We start from the raw sequence: 16,088 nt of genomic DNA, 5'->3' as shown, positions 1-16,088 counted from the left end.
TGTTGCTTTAAGCCTAAATTTCAGACTGACACAAATATAGAAATAGCACATTTGTGTGTTGCGACATAGAAAATAATTTTCTTTCTCCAAACCATGTACTTTGGAATTTGTTTCTTTGTCCATATCGGGTTAAAATAATCTACTTACATAAGACTGCAAAGCTAGAATAGTATTTATATATAGTACTTTAGCAGAACACACTCAGCCCTCCATATCTACAGATTCTGTACCCACAGATTCAACCATACACACCTTTAAAATAGTCACCTTGCAAAAATCAAACCTTAATTTTGCCAGTTTATATAAAGGACAACATTTTACTATGTTATTGTGTATAATGGGACTTGAACATTCATAGATTTTGTTATTCACATGGGGTCCTTGAACCAAAGCCCAGCAGTTGTTAAGGATCCACTGTAGTTCTAGAGCCATCATATACTATACATGGCATAAATCTCCACACATTCTGGACCGTCTCACATACTGGTTTATTTAATAATTTTCTTTTTTCGTATTTTATTGTATTGTCAAATGTGAAAAATTACTTCTTCCCATTTTTAAGTATTGTCAAAAAACTGCAGGTTAAAATTAAACTGTATTGTCAAAGGTTTTCATGGCCGGAATCACTGTGTCGCCATGAGTTTTCTGGGATGTATGGGCATGTTCCAGAAGCATTCTATCCTGATGTTTCTCCCACATCTGTGGCAGGCATCCTCAGAGGTTGTGAGGTGTGTTGGAAACTAGGCAAGGGAGATTTATATATCTGTGTAAGGTCCAGGGTGGGAGAAAGAACTCTTGTCTGCTTGAGGCAAGTGTGAATGTTGCAATTGGCCACCTTGATTAGCACTGAATGGCCTTACAGCTTCAAAGCCTGGCAGAGAAAATCCTTTGTTTGGAGGTATTAGCTGTCCCTGATTCTTTCTTCCACCCTGGACCTTACACAGATATATAAACCTCCCTTGCCTAGTTTCCAACATAGTTTGAAGCCATTGTTCCGTGTCCTAGTCTCCAGGGCAGCAGAAAACAAGCTTGCTCCCTCCTCCCTATGACTTTCCCTCACAAATTTATACATGTCTATCATGTCTCCTCTCAGCCTTCTCTTCTGCAAGCCTCCCCCAGCTCTTGTTAAATTGTTGTGAAAGCCATCATAAAAATCCAGAGTGAGAATTAAATGACTCTATGTTGTTAGACTGCAGCACTTTCTGCTTTTGTACTTCTGTGAATTTTTACTAAGAAACACATAAATTTCTTTTTTATTAGAAAAAGCACAAATAATATATGAATAAACATTATTATAATCAGAAACATTGTAAAAGTATCAATTGTAAAAACCATATCAAGGACAAATTGTGGGACTGTCTAAAAAGAGTTTGATTTGTATGAAATCCATATGATGTAGTTCAATGCAGTTCAAACTGCATTATACGGGTCTACAGTGATCATATAATGCAGTTCAAACTGCATTATTTGGCAATGTAAATCCAGCCTGAATGATAAATTACCACACATATATAAAGAAACTAGCTGTGCCCGGCCACGCGTTGCTGTGGCGTTGTCTGGTGGTTTTGGTGAGAAATTGTTGAGGTAATGGTGGTATTGAATGTCTGTTGTATGGTTGTCTTTATGTTTAGTATGCACACTGAAGTGGATTATATGGCAGTGTGGAGTCGAGATAATCCAATTCAAAGCAGATAATATAAGATTATAAATGGGTTATATAGCTGTGTGGAAGGGCCTTGAGTCTACACTGCCATATAATCCAGTTAAAATCTGATAATCTGTGGAAGAGGCCTAAGTGAGGCTTAACTGTGCCTGTCCCTTGGGCTGAGTAGGTTGCTAGGAGACCAAGTGGGCAGAGCTTAGCCTTCGAACTGGCAGCAATTGGATAAAAACTATTATTCCTTTCCCTGTAATTAGGACTTTATTTTTCTTTTCTTTTTGTTGAATCAACCTAGAGCCGTGAATGATGGGTTGTGTTGTCAAATTTCGAGGTTGGGGGGCCTGTAGTTTTGTTGTTTTGTCCGCTGCCCTGATGCCATCACTCTTTTATATATATAGAAGGGGAATTCAAAACCTAAAGTGTAGAACCTAGGAGAGTGTTAGGGAGGGCATAAAACTCAATCAGTAAGGTAATACCACCAGGTCGCCCCTACTTTATTTAAAAACGAAATGGTTGATTCTAATCTGCAGAGTATAATTTCCAATCTCAGAGCTCTTGGAATCCAACAATAATGAAGTCATTATTCCTATCCATGGACTAGAAAAGCAAGACATGGGTGGTTTCACAAGTGAATACAGACGCAAGCATATCTTAAATCCTGTTGTAAAAGTGCTGTTCTGTTGGGATAAATTTAAAACCGATACTAAACATACAATAATAAGACATTCATGATGGCTTGGAAACCAGGTCCTGGAATGATAGCACCAGCATCAGACAAAGCTCCACTGATCCCCTTATAAAAGACACTCTGTGGCTCTGTGATGACATACTGCATACTGCTGCAGTTCTCATACTACTTATGCATAACCTTTGGGATGCGTTCTTTCTCCCTCTCAAGGAAAAACTTCTGTTTTGTTCCACAGTCTGTGGCTTCTACACTTTTCTCCTAGCAACCTTGTCAATACCCTTTCTAAAAATTGCAGGGCTGGTGCCAAAACAGATTTTAGACATGATATTTATGAAAGGTTCCATTCTTAAGCAAGAGTCTTCAGGTCATTGGCTTTAGAAATATAGGCATCATGTCTCTCCGAGAGAGGTGGTGACTTATCTCGCATGAAGGATCAAGAGCAGTGTTTCCCCCCTGGAAATAATTTTGTCTTCCTGGCAACCCTTTATGTAAGAATTAGGTTGAAAAACAGTTACTAACCTCAAAAATGTTTTACATCCTGACAATTTTGTACTGAATTGAATTTTTACTTGGAGAACGGAGCAAGAAGATACGTAGGATGTACATTAAAAATTGAACAATGTTCCTAAATATATCATACTATTAATTCTCAATTGGAAGGCCACCTTCTCCCTCTGACTCTCTTAACTCATATGGTCAATGTAGACTCATATAATGCAGTTTTAATGCAATCAAGTTAATCTACACTGACAAATTAAACTACATTATATGACAGTGCAGATGGGACCTGAATTCACACAAGCCTATATCCCAGCTTCAGTGTGCAATATCTTGCCCCAGTTTGACCCCAGTAATGTCACACTAACCCATTTAAATCTGAACTCAAATTAGCCTTGAAAACTACACAATTCTTCCTCCCTGAAGTCACCTCGGTAATTATAGGGACTGATTCACTCGTTACCATTCTCTCCTTTAATAATCGCAAATTGAAAACATACCTCCATATCACTTGGCCTCATTGATATAATTATTACTGAAGACTATAGCATGCAAAAGAAAAATCCATAGAGACTATCTAAATAAAAGGCCAACTCCACAGCCTATTATAATTATTTGGGTCTGACGGTTGAGAAGGGATGGGTATAAATGTTGTAAATAAATAAATAAATACATTTAATTTTGTACAAAAGCGATATTGGTAAGCAATTTAATTTTGCACAAGGGTGATATTGGTAAGATATTTTCAGAAGTGTCTGTGCCACGATAGAATACTACTACAAAAACATCCCTGCTATGATCAGTGGCCGCCACATGACTAATGGGTGGGAAGGAAGAAGCCAGGATGAAACTGAATTTTATGGTGGACAATAGGCTATCTTGATTGAAACAGCTTCACTACACACTGCAGTGTTGAGTTGCAATAAGTCTCCATTGTACAAACATCCGTAATAAAAAGCAAATGCAAGAAAAAGTAAATATACTTCAAAAGCCTATGATAACAAAGGATTTTTTCAGGGTGCCTAACAGCTACTGAAATTGACTATTAGCTGAGCTTGCTTGAAGAGGGAATTCCAAAACGTAGGGCCCTTCCACACAGCCATATAACCCAGAATATCAGGGCAGAAAATCCCACAATATCTGCTTTGAACTGGGTTATCGGAGTCCACACTGCCATATAATCCAGTTCAAAGCAGATAATGTGGGATTTTATTCAGCTGTTTGGAAGGGTCTAAAATAACTGAGATGAGAGCCCATTTCTCAATCCAGAACCTACAGGCATCTTTAGAATATAAGCAAGGTGATGTGGGATGTTCTGGTAGATCACACTATGGTAGATGGTATGTACTCATACTTCCTAAAGCTATCTAACAAAGGTTGATTTCACTAAGGTCTTTCATCTGTCACCAGGTACTGATTGGCGATGTCTTTCCAACATGGTAATAAACGTAGGAGTTCATCATGATGGATGTTATTCATGTTTCTACTAGTTTTATGGAACTGTTGATGTCACATTTACTTGGGGGGAAAGTGCATGTTAATAGCATCAATAGTTACATAGAACCCAGGTTGTTCTGTGGCAAACAAAATACACCAACAGCAGCCAATAGGAATGACAGGAATGGGGCAAATGTGTATCATTATTGATTTCCAAGTAGGAAAATATGTTTCTTGATAGTAAGGAAGTCCCATTGGAAAGAATGACAGACTAGCAAGGATTTCGTGATTGTTTTCCCTGATGTTCAAATGTTCCAAACTATTCTAGAGAAATTATTCAGCAGAGAAAATCACATGGGTTGTTTGTGAACAAACTTGTTTTATCTGCAGAATACTGCAGATGTATAGTTTTTTCCCCCAACAAATATTATCCTTGCGTGCTATAATATTTACATCCCTGTGGATTAGGTATTTTTTTCATGTCAGGAGCGACTTGAGAAATTGCTTTACCATCCTGTGGGAGGTCTCTCTCATGTCCACACATGGGGAGCTAGAGCTGACAGATGGGAGCTCACCTTGCTCCTTGGATTTAAACCGCCAACCTTTCGGTCAGCAGTCCTGCTGGCACAAGGGTTTAACCCATTGCACCACCAGGGGCTCAGAGATTAGTTATAATACAGTTCCACCAGCTTCAGTAATAAGATAGCAATATGCTGCTCAAACTAAAACTTTGGGGCCACCTTGAAGGGGATCCCCTCTTAGGTCATCTTGCTGTAGTCAAAACATGAAGGGACTACCTCACAGTAACCAGGATAGCCTGATTTACAAAGGAATACCTCTGGTGACCCAGCCATATAAGCTGGCACTCTTAAACACTGTAGCCATTCAGATATCCCATGATAAACCTGGGTTCAGAAACACCCCTAAATGCCTGATTCTCCAGTGGGAAGGCAAATGCAGCCAGAACATGCTGGATTTCTGCTCCCCAAATTTGGGAACTCTCTACTAGAGTGCTTCCATTCTATGCATCTCATTTTTGGGCATTGTCCAGCTAATTAATGTCACACAGGCATTGTTACGGTCTTTGTGTCTATCCCTCAGATTTAGACAGAATGCAGAAATACAAGTGGGTGTCAATTACAGACTAAGATTTCATGAACTACCCAATTTCACACAAAGACAGTGACTCATTCAATGTTCATCACCTAAGGAAGCTTCCCATTCCAGTTTCAGATGTTGTCCATTGACATGTTAGCCTACAACCCACATCATCTTGGGGACCCAAACTAGGTAAAAATTAAAGAGCACTAGCCATTATGTTAAAAAATAGTTGGCCCTCTGTATCCATGACTCCTCCATCCATGGATTCAGTGGCCCTTTGAAGGCAACCATAAGACTGATGTGACCCTCGATGAAAATGAGTTTGACAACCCTGCACTAAAGTCTCTGTTGATTTGCTAACATCTTATTCTCTATTAAGAATAATGCAAACATTTTCCACTATAAGGACATTACATGCCACCAAATGTAAGAGCTTCCTTCTATCTCCACCTCTGCCACAAAGATGAGGTCCTCCTTTTGTTTCATTCCTGAGGCCACCAATTGTGGAGACCCCTGAGATATGGTTACTGTGCAAGACTTTATTCACCTTATCTCCCCACTGGCTACCACTAAGCTGTATTAACTGTTGCTACCATAGACACTAAGTCCGAACACAACCTTTCACATATGTAGTGTCCCCAGAGATTCAAGTGTATAATACTTTTCATCAGCCACCCTGAGGCTTTGGAATGACATGCTGGAAGAGATCCAACAGATAAATGAGCTGTCAAACTTGAAGACAGAAATAAAGACCTATCTTTTCTGGCAAGCCTTCCCAGTCAGTTTTGAGCTGTGAATTTAAAATGTGTCTTCTATTGATATAATATTTTAATCTTTGTACCGTGTATTTTGGTATATGTGTTTTGGTTGTGTTGTGCCTTGAGTTGTGAGGAGAGAAAGTAACCAATTATTATTATTATTATTATTATTATTATTATTATTATTATTATTATTATTTATAATGCAACAATAATGAAAGTACAAAAAATAATATTCAAACACAAGTTTGACATATCTTCATATCTTTTGCTCTCTGTTACAGTCATTTCCTAGCTAGCTTTGACTCTAGCTAATCTCGATCTCTGTCCCTCCCTAACTCTCCTAACTACTCAAATTCCTGCACCCAACTGACTCTTCCAACATCTATTCCTAACTGACAAATTACTAATCCTAATTTTGACAGATCATTCTCTCTCTCTCAGAAATTCTGGATCTCAATGTCCTGTTCTCTCACCCCTCCCAACAGATCCTTACCTATAGACTGCACACTTAACTGTACTTTACCTTCTTATATCTAAAATTGCAACAACGCCTTTTACATAAGTCTCAAATATCACCGTGACACCTCACTTCACAAAAGATCCTCAGATCCAGAGAAATAACATTGAATAACCAGGTCAGCAGCATTCCAACTATGTAATCATAGTGCTATGTTTTTGCTTTAACTGGAATGAAAATGTACTGAATTATGAAGCTTGCAGTGTGGTGAACTCTTAGATCTCTTTACTCAATAAATCCTAAATACCCATTCGAAAACTGCAGTCCTTGGATTCCGTAGCAAGTTGCCCTTTCAATTAAAGTGGAATCATAGTGTGAAAAAGAGCTGCAGTGGCACAATGGGTTAAACTCCTGTGCCGGCTGAACTGCTGACCTGAAGGTTGGGTTGTTGGCCTGAAGGTTGGCGGTTCAAATCTGCGAGATGGGATGAGCTCCCGTCTGTTAGCTCTAGCTTGTGGGGACATGAGAGAAGCCTCCCAGCAGGATGGTAACACATCCGGGCGTCCCCTGGGCAATGTCTCTGTAGACGGCCAATTCTCTCACACCAGAAGCGACTTGCAGTTTGTTCTCAAGTCGCTTCTGACACAATAATAAAAATAGTGTGAAAATATGAACATCTGTCACATCAATCTGAACATAATGAGAAGAAAATATTATCAATTGTCATTCTTTTTTTCTTTTCTTTTACAATTATTTGTTTAAAGAACTAGATTCCACCCCACCGGTCGGTCTGTTTTTAATTATTTTTGTAGTAATGTTTTCCCAGGAGGAAACTTGTCCTTTTCAGCTAATCTCTTTATATGAATTTTCATAGTCACTCTTTCCAGACCATCTCTATAATAACAGTGCTTGAAGCCCAAGAGAATTATAGCCAAATTAACACACTGCCAATCCATTTCTCCTCAATTTTTTTGCAGGCAGCGGAAACTGAAAAGTTCGACTCAAAATAGAATTTGCAGTAAACAAAAGAAGTCATTTAAGGAGAGGCATATACTTGGTCATAGTTTAGGGTGGAGGCTTTCCACCATGTCACTATCAGTACTTATTTTATTGATGAACAAGACAACATGTTTATTTTGCATAGGCAGTAATCCTCAGTCAAATGACACATTCCTGTGTAAAGTCAGGCTGTAAGGAGCAATCAAGCATTAACATCAACCATAAGAAATGGCAAAATTGATAAGTAAATGAAGCTTCAGTCTGCTACCCATGTTCCCAGTTAAGTGTTATTGGAGCAAATAGGTTAAATAGGCTGGAGTTAAAATTACTGGAAGAAGCATTAACAACCCCAGATATGCAGATGATACCACTCTGATGGCTGAAAGCAAGGAGGAGCTGAGGAGCCTTATAAGCAAGGTGAAAGAAGAAAGTGTAAAAGCTAGGTTACAGTTAAACATTAAGAAAACCAAGATTATGGCAACCAGACTGATTGATAACTGGCAAATGGAGGGAGAAAGTGTGGAAGCAGTGACAGACTTTATATTTCTAGGCGCAAAGATTACTGCAGACACAGACTGCAGCCAGGAAATCAGAAGATGTTTATTTCTTGGGAGGAGAGCAATGACCGATCTCGATAAAATAGTGAAGAGACATCACACTGACAACGAAGGTCCGCATAGTCAAAGCAATGGTATTCCCCATAGTAACCTATGGGTGCGAGAGCTGGACCATAAGGAAGGCTGAGCAAAGGAAGATAGATGCTTTTGAACTTTGGTGCTGGAGGAAAATTCTGCGAGTGCCTTGGACCGCAAGAAGATCAAACCAGTCCATACTCCAGGAAATAATGTCCAACCGCTCATTGGAGGGAAGGATATTAGAGGCAAAGATGAAGTACTTTGGCCACATCATGAGAAAAAGGAAGAAGGACCGACCAAGGGCAAGATGGATGGATGTTATCCTTGAAGTGATTGGCTTGACCTTTAAGGAGCTGGGGGTGGCAACGGCCAACAAGGAGCTCTGGTGTGGGCTGTTCCATGAGGTCATGAAGAGTCGGAAGCAACTGAATGAATAAACAACAACAACAAATACACTTAACCAAATGTGTTCAATTCTAAAAGGATATTGACAAGTTGTAACTTATATAGAAGAGAACCTAGATATTTGTTCTGCACACAACTAACAGAAAACATTTCTGTGTTGTAGCAATATCTTTCTTAAGCCAATCAAAAGATACAAAAGTGGTGTAAAGTTAGATGTTGGCAGATGTGAATGTTTGTGTCTGCTGTTCTGACAGTACAGGACCATCCATCAAGCCATGTTGGGAGTCACCATGGCAGTCATTCTCCTCTTATCATATCTTTTCTGGCAAACTCTACTCCTTAATTGTTCCTGATGCTATCTTATCAGGAGCTCCTTACTGTTTTACTTGGATAAAGTTTGAACATGTCACTTACATACTGAATAGAAAAGTCACAGAAAGAAAGAGTTACATGAAGGAGTTATTCCTTTTAAAAGAAAATCTACAGATCTGGACCTGTGACTATTTCAGAAAAAGAAAACCATTTTTTAAAAGGACTGAATCGATACTAAAGAATAGTATTATTCCAATGTGGCGTCTTGAGCAGCAAAGCAAGTTGGGCAACTGGTGGCCATTCTGATGTTGATGTTGCTGGAACTGAGGGCCAACAACATCTGAAGGGGAAAGTGTGTGTAGTTTGAGCTTTAACTCTTATGTATCAATGCTACGGGATCCTGGGATTTGTAGTTTTGTGAGGCACCAGTTCTCTTTGGCAGAGATGGCTAAAGACCCATAATTCCATAACATTGAGCCATGGCAGTTACAGGGGTATTAAACTGCATCAATTCTACAGTTTAGATCAGACATAGGCAAACTTCAATCCTCCAGCTGTTTTGGACTTCAACTCCCAGAAATGATCAAAAGTCTGGAGACCATGCACTATGAGGAGCATCTTAAAGAACTGAGTCTGTTTAGCCTGCAGAAGAGAAGCTTGAGAGGAGACATGATAGCCATGCATAAATATGTGAGGGGAAGTCATAAGGAAGAAGGAGCAGGTTTGTTTTCTGCTGCCCTGGAAACTAGGACTTGGGGCAATGGGTTCAAATTAGAGGAAAGGAGATTCCACCCAAACATTAGGAAGAACTTCCTCACTGTAAGAGCTGTTCAACAGTCGAACTCTCTGCCTCAGAGTGTGGTGGAAGCTCCTTTCTTGGAAACTTTTAAACAGAGGCTATCTGTCAGGGGTGTTTTGTGTTTTCCCGCATGGCAGGGGATTGGACTAGATGGCCCATGTGGTCTCTTCCAACTCTATTATTCTGTGATTCTATGAAATCCCAGCCAGTTTTCCAGCTGTTACGGATGATGAGAGTTGAAATCTAAAACACTTGGAGGGCTGAAGTTTGCCCATGCCTGGTTTAGATGCACCCTAAATTGCTCTTTCCCAATGTACAACAAACTTGCCAGGTTAAGAAAGATAGGCCCTGCTACACTGAGAGAAGGGTGAATACACAAAACTGAAAACTCCAAATCACTTTATAAATGGTAGAACTACCTCTGGCATCACTGGAAATATTGTCCCACCAGTTCAATACTGTGACAGGAATGATGTCCACATACTTCTAACACATGGAGAGAGCCAGTGAGCCCATAACAACACAACACAAGATGCGTTATGTTGCAGTGCTTCTAATCTATCAGCCTCAGTAATAATAACCCTAGTACCATAGCATTCAGACATCTTTACTTGCACAAGTTCAATTGATGCTTGCAGCCAGTATGTTCTTTATGACTATGGTGTCTTTGTATCAAGCTCTTATCTTGTTTCAGATCCTCACCTCTTGTGACTTTTACCCAGCGGGCAGTGTTTACTTTCTGTAGGTCTCCAGGTGTTGCATCAGAAGGCTTCCTCTTCCTTCTCTCTTGATATGAAACAATACCTGTGAATAGTGTGTGGCAATAGAGCAACTGAACCTCCCATAGCTGGCATCTCTTGCTTATTGTATTCCAGCTTGTGACATGCTGTGGGATCAATATGTCTCAAAGATTATATTGTGTGGGTGTATTTGTAACAAAATGAGGGTGTCTTCCTGTCCTTATGAGCCAACTGGTTCCTCCTGAATCATTCTTTCATAGTGACATGGCCAACCCATCTCCTCACTACATTTAGCAACAATTCCACATTGGGCTGTGGTTGGCAAGCACTAGTGTAGATGTCACTTTCACGCCATTGTGTACTTCTCTCAGCTATGTATTTACATCTTCTATTGTACTCTGCTGAGCAAGTTGAATAGTCAGTCCTCTGCATCTATGGATTCAGCCATCTGTGGCTTGAATTTTTTTAAAAACATTCAAAAATTAAACCCTGATCTTGCCATTTTATTTAATGGACTGCCATTTACTATGCCATTGGATGTATATAATAGGACTTGAGCATCCCACAGATTTTAGTATCCATGGAAATCCTGGAACCAACCCTAGCAGATACCAAGGAACAAGTATAGTTGATATGGCGGATGTTGCTTTGACAATGTTTGTGCAAATATCAGAGTTGTGGGATCTATGGAATCCTAAGACTGGACTTTGGTGAGAGCTCTCTAGCTGAATTTGCAAAATGCTCCTCCATCAAAAGCAAGATTCCATAGGATGTTGTTGTTATAGTTAAAGCCCAAGGTATAGTATCAAAATGCCAAAATGCTAATTAAGGAACAATTAATGAGACCCCTATAGAACCCATAAGCAGAAAACTCTTCTCTGTAGCTACATAAACCATGGAAAGCATCAACATTTTTGTCTCTCGACACTATATAAATTGGCAGTATCATATCTTAAATACTCAAAATCTCTACTAATTCAATTTTGAAAAAAGCAGGGCTGCAAACAATACTAGATGGGATTGGATTATTAATAAAATCCTCTGGATTCTTTGTAAAATATGAATGAACAAAAGCATGGAAGTTCCAAAAAAGGAGGAGGCAGGCTAAACTTGACCAATGATAGCTCTGTTGTTTTGTAGTCAGATGCACAGAAGGTAGGAATCTATGACCCTACAGTGCTATTTAAACCCCACCTCAGCGAAAACTTAAAATATCTTTGGACTCTTGGAATGCCTGGCTGCTAGTTAATTATGCCGCCAAAAGTAAAGCAGTAGTTTCCAGCTGGAACAAGCTCAAAATGCCAGATTTAGACAAGACACCTTTTAACTAGCCAAAGCTCCTTCTTGCCCTGCCCCATCACAACATTAACTAAAGTATCATCTTTTTTTCTATGAGGGTAGGCTGCTAGCCTATATTTAGCAACAATACATTTCTTTCCAGGAATGAAAAACATGTTTGTCTTTTTCTGAAATGAAATAAAGAAACACTCTTTGACCTAATGCTTGATGCATTTCTGACAGTTTCAATGTAGAATGATTTGTTAGGCTGTAGTTAAAATAACTCCAAGCATGTAAATATGTATTTGCCTTAACTTGTCACTGCATAGCATAATGATGCTTCACTGTCACGACCCAGGCTGCAGAGCACCAATAACCATACACAGAGGCCAGAATCTATCTAATATCTTTATTAAGGAAATATATAAAGTTAATAAAAGCAAGTGTATGAAATAGTTCAGAAGTAGACCTTTCAGGAAAGGTCAAAATTAGTCCAAAGAAACAATGTCCAATATAAAATATTAAGGTCCAAAGTTGTAATCCAATAACCGAAACACTCACTTTGCCAGGCAAAGTGAGGGGAGATGACAAGGTCCTTTAGTCCATGAACTTGAGCAAGGCTAGGAAATAACTTGAAACAAGGCTTGATACAAGGCAACAAGGAACGAGGAGCGAGAACAAGATCCGTGGAATTACTTGGCAAAATCCGGAAGACAAGGCAAGGCTGAGTCCTGGAAAACAAGGCAAGGTCCGTGGAGGTAAACAAGGCTGGAAACGGGAACGAAGGCTTGGAAACGGAGCGAAGGCTTGGAATCAGGAACAAGGCTTGAAACAGGAACGAGGCTTGGAAACGGAGCGCGCTGTCCACACACAACTCACTCCAGTAGCTGACGAATTGACTCCGCAAAATCCCTCTGTGGGTAAAACACCTAAATAGGGTCTAGTTTTCCCACCAAAGAGCAGTTCTCTGGGGAACCAGAAACGAAAGCTAATCTCTGAGTCCAGATGCATGACTCCTTAAGGTTTCCCATGGAAAGCAGGCTTAATCAGCTGAATTCTTAGCAGCTATCCTAGCACTCCTACGAGAGGCCGCTTGAACTCCTCTCTGTTGTTTACAAAACTCGTGGCGAGAAAACACAGGAGATTTAGACTCAGGGCTTGTTTGACAGATTTCTGGAAGACAAATCTCTTGCAGGTGCAAGGTTCCCAAATCTGGCTGGGAAGGTTCCAATTCTGACTGAGACGGTGAAAAACCCAAGTTCTCCTCTTCATCTGGGACTACAGTGCCATGAACGGGACTACATGGCCCATGACTCATCACACTATCCCCCTCCTCAAGCCCCCTCTCAAACCGGGACTCTCTCCCCGAGGCGCGAGGCCGCGGCTTGGCGGGATAGGTCTGATGGAAGCGGCGGGTTAGATCAGGAGCATGGACTGTGGAAGCGTCTTCCCAAGAGCGTTCCTCGGGGCCAAAACCCACCCAGTCAATGAGATATTGTAGGCGGCGGCGGTGAAAGCGAGAATCCAAAATGTCCTCAACCTCGAACTCCTCCTCCCCATTCATCAAAACAGGAGGGGGGGCCGGTCGGTCTGTATCAGGGCGCACACCATCCGCCGGAAGGAGCAGGGAGCGGTGGAACACTGGATGAATGCGCATTGAACGCGGAAGTTGGAGTTTGAAAGTCACGGGGTTAAGTTGCGCCACCACTGGATAGGGGCCAATGAAACGGGCATCTAACTTCCGGCAAGGGCGATGGGAGGGCAAAAAGCGAGTGGACAGAAGAACCCGGTCTCCTACCTTGATTTCGGGGCCCGGCTGGCGATGTTTGTCCGCGTGACGTTTATAGTCCTCCTTGGCTTGGTTTAATTGCTGGAGCAAGAGTTGTTGCACCGCTGTGAGTTCCTGCAGCCAGTCCTCTGCTGCGGGAACTTCCGAGGTTTCAATGACAGGGGGAAAGAAACGTGGATGGAAGCCATAGTTTGCAAAGAACGGCGTTTCTTTAGTAGAAGCCTGGACCCCATTGTTGTAGGCAAACTCTGACAGCGATAACAGGGAAGCCCAATTGTCTTGCTGGTAGTTCACATAACAGCGAAGGTATTGTTCCAAAGTGGCATTGGTGCGCTCAGTTTGCCCATCTGTTTGGGGATGATGAGCCGAAGATAAACGAGAGTCTATGCCCAATAGTTTTTGTAGTGCTTTCCAGAAACGAGAGGTGAATTGGGACCCACGGTCTGTGACCAAACTCTTGGGCAATCCATGCAATCTGAAAACATGTTGGAGGAATAGATCTGCAGTTTCTTTGGCCGTGGGAAGGCCATCACAGGGAATGAAATGGGCTAACTTGGTGAAAAGGTCCACCACCACTAGGATCGTGGTGAATCCACAGGAAGGTGGTAGATCAGTGATAAAATCCGCAGAGATTATTTCCCATGGGCGGGATGGGGTAGGGAGGGGATGCAGAAGCCCTGAGGGCTTTTCTCTTCTTGTCTTGGAGCGCTGGCATACTGGGCAGGTGTTGACATATTTTTCCACATCCTTGCGGATCTTGGGCCACCAGAAATCTCTTAGGATCAAATGCATGGTTTTAAATAGCCCGAAATGCCCTGCTGGCTTGCAGTCATGACACAGACGAAGTGTTTTTTCCCTGCCCGGTCCTGGGGGGATGTAAACACGATTTCTATAGCAAAGTAGCCCATCCTTAAGCGAAAAGGGAAAACGTAGTCCTTGGCGAAGTTGATCCTGTGCCCAGGCGTCCGCTTGCTGGCTAGCCCTGATTTCCTGAGCACAAAGGGGTCCTGGAGTAGGGGAAGTTGATTCAATGGGAGTGGATTTGGTGTTTCCCACTGTGAGCGTGGCAAAGTTCTCGGGTTGTAGCAGCTGGGACTCAAAGGTCTCCTTGCGCCCTGCAGCGTATTCCGGTTTCCGTGACAGAGCATCTGCTTGCTTGGTCTGGGCTGGGGTTACATAATGAATTTGAAAGTTAAAACGTTCAAAGAATAAAGCCCAGCGTTGTTGCCTTTGATTTAGCTTGCGGGCAGTTCTTAGATGCTCTAGATTTCGATGATCAGTATGGACTTCAATGGGAAATTTGGCCCCTTCTAGCCAATGTCTCCAAGTTTCAAAGGCTGCCTTTATGGCCAATAGTTCCTTTTCCCAAATGGTGTAATTTCTCTCTGGCGCGGTCAATTGACGGGAATAAAAGGCACAAGGATGAAGATGGTCTCCCACTGGTTGTAGGAGTACAGCCCCAATTGCCACATCGGAGGCGTCCGCCTGCACAACAAAAGGGGTTTCAGGATCTGGATGCTGAAGGATTGGCTGGGACGTGAATAATTTCTTTAGTTGCTGGAACCCTTTCTCTGCTTGATCTGTCCAGCGGAAAGGCTGTTTCCCACGGATGCAGCTGGTGATTGGGTCAGACCAGCGGGCAAAGTCTGGAATGAACTTGCGGTAGTAGTTCGCGAACCCCAAGAATCGTTGCACCTCTTTCTTGTTGGTTGGCGCCCGCCATTCCAATACTGCCGAAACCTTAGCCGGGTCCATGGAGAGCCCTAGTGGTGAGACGCGGTACCCCAGGAAATCTACCTCTTGTAGATCAAAAGCGCATTTTTCCAGCTTGGCATAAAGTCCATGATCCCGCAATCGTTGTAACACCATTCTGACGTGGTTCTCATGCTCTGATTGTGATCTAGAAAACACCAAAAAATCGTCCAGGTAGATGATCAAGAACCGATCTAGATAATCCTGAAAGATGTCATTGACAAAATGCTGGAACGTTGCGGGAGCTCCACATAATCCATAATTCATAACTCGGGACTCGAATAATCCGAATTTAGTCTGGAAGGCGGTCTTCCACTCGTCCCCTTCTCTGATGCGAACTAGATTATAAGCCCCCCGAAGATCCAGCTTGGTGTAGACCTTGGCTCCCCGAAGTCGGTCTAGTAGGTCCGAGATCAAGGGCAGGGGATAGCTGTTCCGCTTAGTGATATTGTTCAATGCTCTATAGTCCACCACCAAGCGTAAGTCCCCTGATTTCTTTTTTACAAACATCACTGGGGAAGCGGCTGGGGATTGAGAGGGTCTGATGAATCCCTTGCGAAGGTTTGACTCTATGAACTCCCTGAGAGCTTCTTGCTCCGGTTCAGTCAGGGAGTAGAGATGTCCTCGCGGGATCGGGGCCCCCTCCACCAAGTCAATGGCACAGTCATAAGGTCTATGTGGGGGTAATCTCTCGGCTTCTTTTTCATTGAATACATCCCAATATTCTGAGTACTTCTTGGGCAAGGTGATAATGGGTTCAGTGTCTGTGGCATGGCA

General features: G+C 41.9%; 2 protein-coding genes across 5 annotated transcripts in view; one reads left to right on the top strand and one right to left on the bottom strand.

Annotated features, from left to right (window-relative positions):
* The window catches only part of cpm (carboxypeptidase M), a 70,948-nt gene that overhangs the window by 5,132 nt on the left and 49,728 nt on the right, over positions 1 to 16,088 (top strand). The gene's annotated exons all lie outside the window — the stretch shown is intronic.
* The window catches only part of cpsf6 (cleavage and polyadenylation specific factor 6), a 60,352-nt gene that overhangs the window by 38,958 nt on the left and 5,306 nt on the right, over positions 1 to 16,088 (bottom strand). The gene's annotated exons all lie outside the window — the stretch shown is intronic.

Source organism: Anolis carolinensis, chromosome 5, assembly GCF_035594765.1.
Source record: "Anolis carolinensis isolate JA03-04 chromosome 5, rAnoCar3.1.pri, whole genome shotgun sequence".
Lineage (NCBI taxonomy): Eukaryota > Metazoa > Chordata > Lepidosauria > Squamata > Dactyloidae > Anolis > Anolis carolinensis.
Note: the sequence above shows the minus strand (reverse complement) of the source record. Positions and strands in the feature narration are given on the sequence as shown.